Below are 5,930 nucleotides of genomic sequence, written 5' to 3'. Positions count from 1 at the left end.
GAGAGAGAGAGAGAGAGAGAGAGAGAGAGAGAGAGAGAGAGAGATTTTTTGAATTTGGATTCAGATACCCTGTCGCCCTCTCCAAACCCCAGCCCTGGAAGGGCCAGCTGCACTGGTGCAGCTTGCTTCTCTTGGGCTCCAAGGAGAGAACCGCGCTCTGAGGATGGCTGTTCTTGCTTGGCAAAGTTTGCGACTCCCTGTATAGCCCTTTATACACTTGGAGAGAAGCCCTTATCCGGCTTCAACATCCCCTGCGTACGCTCTTCCAGCAGCCTCCACTGTGCAAAACTGAAGTTTGGCTCGCGGGGAGCCTCCGGAGGTCCCCACTCTATCCTCAGTTTGGAAGACTCATGCACCCTTAACCTTTACTCCGCAGGTCAGAGTGCCCGCCCTGTGGACTCTAGAGAGTGAGGGTAGTTCGCCTTTCCAGGCCCCTGAAGGTCCCTCCCTGCCCTAGGTAGTTTTCTAGGGTTTGGGGACAGTCAAACGGGTCGTTGTGAGGCCAAGGGTTTAGGGCGCCCTCTTCCGTCTGCTGGTCAGGAAGCTCTCTGCAGGAGAGATGCTCAACACAAGGGGCACTAGCAAGAGGGCTCGGAGGATGACGGTGCCAGAGGATAGCGAAAACCTCAACCATTTCCATAATTAAGCAGATCGTCCCTGAGATCTGAGATTGAAGTGTGATAAGGCAGCTTGGGCCATTGGGCCTGAGCTGTCCAGTGCAGAGACTTGTTAACCCCATGCAGAGCAGAAGATCCTCAGAGCCTGGAAGCTGATGCCAATCTTCTGACATGCACCCAGACAAGCCCTGTACCTGAGACCAATCTTCTAGCACAAGGTCAAGGGGAGTTTTGATGGCACTGCCTGGATTCGATGTCAGAAAGGAACCATAACAGATGACAGCCACTGATTTCACTGCCACTGCTGCCTTGTTCCTGCAGTGGCCCTTTCTGCTTGTAGGACATATCTTCTCTTTCCCTCACTGCACCTCTTTGGTGCTTCTTTTTCTTCTTTCTTTCTGTCCTAAAGTAAATGTTAAACTTCCACAGTCACTCATTGTGCTGTTCAACTCACTGAAAAGGACATAAAGAGCTTGGGAGTACAGCTGGTCATTGTTCACCTGGTAACACTCCCATATGGATGATCAGTGTCTTTTAATTCTGCCTGAACACTTCTTTCCAAGCCACAATTACATATTTTTATCCTGGACATCAAAAATACTAAGAAAAATGTGTATTATAATTTGTACCCAAACTGTTTTCTTCTGGAACAGTGATGGTGGATCTTTTAGAGCTTTCAGTGATACAAAGAACCTGCTGTGGCCATAGGTTCACCACTACTGTTCTAGAAGTGCCACCCTGAACCTAATAGCTCTTCTAAGTCTGTGTGAAGCAAGTTGAGACACTGTGGTTCTGCGCATTTTGAAAGTCCCTGTCCTGCTCACCACTATGCCCACCATTGCTCTTCTTCCCTCCATCACTGAGGTAAGACTGCATTCTAAGAGTAAAAGCAAAGGCTTATAGGATTTTTGCCTCTGCGGAAACCTATCAGACACAATTAGGACTTCAGTGAAATGTCTAGAGAGCAATATGAGGCCCTGGAGATTCTTGAGTTGTTCAAAGTGAGCCATGAAAGCCAGAAGTTTTGGGGCCCTGGGCAAACAAAATAAATAGCTCCTGAAGATCCTGCAGTAGCAATCATGCACCTGGGGGCCAAACTGCACATGTTGCCTGGTTATCTTCTCAGATAACTTTTAGGTAGTAACTTTTGAAAGGCTTGATGAGGCTGAGGCATGATTATTGACATAAAAGTTATTCTTCTGAAAAAAAATATTCTGGCAGGTTCTTGAAGTATTGGTTCTGAGGATTTTCTCACATAAAAGATCATTTTAAACACATTCTACCAGTATGATTTATGTAGGCTTAAAACATTAATAAGAAATATCATGGTCATACAGTGAAGTGTCTCATTTGCTACACTTTATTGTTTATTGTGGCCAGTTGCCAAAATGGTGATAATGAGGCCAGGGCTGTGGATTTGATACCAGGAGGGGGAGTTGGCTCCATTCTGTTTGCTAGCCAAAGACCCTGGCCCCTCCACTCTGGCCGAGAGCCTCATACATCTTTTTCCTTTTCACTACAGGGAAGGCTGTCTTAACTCTGATGACTAGCTAGGACAGACCATGCATGGGGACATAGAAGCTAAAGAGACCACGTTGGATGAAGATATCTTTTGCCCATGTTATTGGAGATATATTAAACTCTATATAACATTAAAGCTATCAATATCAATATTAATACAATCAGCTATCAATATCTACTTTATCCTCACCTCCCAATTGTAGGAGCCATCCATTTGCTGAAAATGTATTATTACACTCATGACTTTGGCCTGCATTGACTCAGGTTCTGTCCAGGGAAAGTATAAAGGGCAATGATGATAGAGTGGTGGATTGTGGGAGCTGACTCTGCTAGCTACCATCGCTGTTAATATTTCACCTTACATGTAAGTACTGTCCAGATATTGACTGAAGATTTATTTTCCATTAGCAAAGGGGAAAAATGCTTTCATGTGCTTTTGCTCAGGTGTTTAAATCATGAAGCTTCTTTTTGCAGGGCAAGAAGGAAATGCCACCAAAAATTTCCTACTAAGCTTTTTAGCACTAAGTTTTTTAGCACTTTTGGTCCAAAACTGGGAAGCCATATTGAAACCCAAATTCCTTTCTTCATTAGAGAGGAGATAGATGTGTACAAAATACCTTTTTCTCCCTGAGGATATTTGGTATCTCAGAAATGCCACAGATTCACAACTGCTGATCCCAGGCATAGTTACCTAAACTCCCTCAAGCTGAACACATAGAAATTCCCTCTTTACCTCTTCTTCCTCCCTCCTCACTCTTTCCTCCCCATCTCCATCCTCCTCCTCCCCCCTTCCTCCTCTCTACTCACCTAGTCCTTTTCTGATGCTTTAAGTTTATAAGATCAAAACCAATAAGCCAGTCTGGAGAAAGCTCCTACCAGTAAACCTCTCTCCGAACGGGCTTTGTCCCAGGGCAGGTGGACAGTCACGTAAATGTGACAGCGGGGTTGATGGCAAGCTGAGCACACCTGGACCAGTGAGTTCAAGCAAATAGATTAAGCTGCCAGAAGTCTCCTAGGTAGCTCATTTGCATTTGCCTCCTGGTCAGCCTCTGTTTAACCAGAAATTTATACTTTGTCCACTGTGTATTGCACCATCTTTGACATCAATGAGATAAAGGTGTGAGTCCTGACTAATACTATTTCTTTTAAGTATACTAAAGACCTGAAGGAGTTATTTAAATGCTCAGAGTCTGTTGCAGCTCCTGGAAAATGATGATGAAAATACCTACTTCTCAGGCTTATTTTAAGGATTAAATGGCTTTGTGATTCAAAAATGCTTAGCACACTGTTTTGTAAAAGTGCCCAGAATAAAAGCTCAAGATACCTCTGTGCCTTGGTTTCCACTGCCTGCCCTTGGGGTCTGTTTGTGCCTCAGCCTCTCTGTAAGTTCTATTCTCATTCAACTTTTTTTCATGAGGCCTTTGATCTCTCTCTGTCTGTCTGTCTGTCTCTCTCTCTCTGTCTCTCTCTCTCTCTCCTCTCTCCTCTCTCAATCTGTCTCTCTCTCACACACACATACACACACACACACACACACACACACACACACACACACACACTGCTTCTGATTTCAGGAAAATATTTTCTGCCCAATAAGCAAAATGTCCTGGGCACAGCTCATGTGTGGCAATTGTTAGTGAACACCAATACCAGTTTCCCTTATTTGTTTCTAGGGAGTTTTGTTCTGAGCTGTGTTACCTCTGCATTTTTAATGAGGAATGTATTCTGTTGCTATGGCATATTGAAATTGATGGCTTCCTCTGGAATCTACATCCATCCCCCTCAGGCTTTCCCTTGGCCTTTCTGAGATTGCGATCTAGTGGTTTATAGAACAGTGCTTAATCAAGTAAGTCTCACTTGTAGGAAACTCGAGGCCTCTGGTTTCTAATTTCTCCTTTTTAATTCTTCCCGCAGCTCAGTGGCACAGATTTATTGAAGCCTCTGCCAGCAACAATTGGCTCTGCCTCCCTGCAGTTTCAATAGTTCATGCTGAAATCAGCGGCTACGCAGTGGGAAAGGGGATGACTGTCATTTTATGCCATTGTTTCTGGTGCCAGGGCAAGACCAGTATTTCATTAGTAGACATGTAGGTAAACAACTGTGCTTCTGATCCTAGGGCAGTGAGGCTACGGGCAACCCATGGGTTCAACTTGTTATTGTTCTGGGGAAATCTTATTTCCAGTATCTTAAAGGTGGTAGAATTTTCTTTCAAATAACTCATAGAATTTGATAAAGCAAATCTTTTTACTCTCCATGACCAGGACACATAATTTTCTGTTGGCATTTGGAGCTCCAGTGCCTGAGGATGCAAACTAGGCTTTCTTCTCAATATGTCACTATCACTTCCAACATGCATAGCCGAGCACTCTTGGAGTCCAGGGCTTCTGAGACTGTCAGGGAAGCTGGATGATTCCTGTTGCTCTCAACTGATGTCCAAATAAAACTCAGAGATATTGCACTCTTCCCATCACATGGATATGAGGTGTGATCAGACTGCTGGATGTTTAATTTTAAAAAATATTATTATAGTAAAAGACAAATTACTATCAGTTTCTTTTAAAATACTCCCCTTTGCTTCAAACACAGTTATCTCATACTTCTCTATTGGTGAAAAACATGTATGTCTAGAATTAGCTAGCCAAACTCAGTTTAAAGGATCCCAATTTTGTTGGCAGCATCCAAAGTCTCTTGACAAGAAGCCACTTGAATATGTCCTTCTTGTCTCTATCAGGTCTGATCGAGGGGTTGACTTTGGCCATATCAATGACTTAGAGCCTCTTCGGTATGTTTGATCTGATGCTTTTTTTTTTTTTTTTTTTTTTGGTGGAACCAGGGATTGAACTCAGACCCTTGCGCTTGCCAGGGAAGCACTTATTTCTACTGAGCCATCTCTGGTGCTTATTTTACCTTGACATCTACAAAAGACACAAGTGTACGGGCCTCTGTCTCCTTTATGGCTGACTCCATGGCCCGGGAAACCTTGACAATGGTGTGTGGGCAAGCTTATTTCTCCTGGGCTGTCTTCTGTGGATATTTGTGCTTACTCCAGAGCTTCAGGGTCCTGGACCCCCCAGAAAGTGGGTGATATGCCAACCTTGTTTTTGTGGTGGAGGGTACCTTTTAGCATAGCCTTATATGGGTTCAAAATCTTTGATCGGTGAAATTCTCTTTTGCATCTTAGTTGCACTGTTGTGGGTGCCTTAATTTCCTGAGTTGACCCCATATGTTTACCTTTCATTTTGACTTTGGGGAAGAGGCAGAAGTCATACAGTGGCAGAGCTGGTGAATAAAGAACATGAAGACATACTATAGTGTTTTTACTTGACTGAAGTTACCATAAACATTTGATTAATGAGGAGTGATAAAAAATGGTGAATATTTAAATTTATTTATTCATTCATTCATTTATTTATTTTGGCATCTGGTATTGAACTAAGGACCTTTTGCTGGCTGGGCAGATACTTATACTGCACTGCTATCTCCTCGGCTGAATATTTAAATTTTAAAAATGCATTATAGATGAAATACATTGCTGTTAATCTTCCTCAAAATACTACTCCCTTTCTTTGATTAAACTTCTCCCATCTTTCCTTGTCAATATGTCTTTTAAGTTTTTAAATTTAAATATTCACCTTCTTTTTCAATCACCCCTTAGCATAATCTAGAATTTAGGAGAAAATAAGCATTCTGTTGTAGTGGGGCCATAGACCAGAAAAATTTGCAGGGAAAAAAAATCAACTTCATATCATGAAGTTGCCAACTTTTTGCATTGTCACAAAGCACACAAAAACT

Source organism: Octodon degus, unplaced genomic scaffold (genome assembly GCF_000260255.1).
Source record: "Octodon degus isolate 3935 unplaced genomic scaffold, OctDeg1.0 scaffold00166, whole genome shotgun sequence".
NCBI classification, from domain to species: Eukaryota; Metazoa; Chordata; class Mammalia; order Rodentia; family Octodontidae; genus Octodon; species Octodon degus.
Note: the sequence above shows the minus strand (reverse complement) of the source record.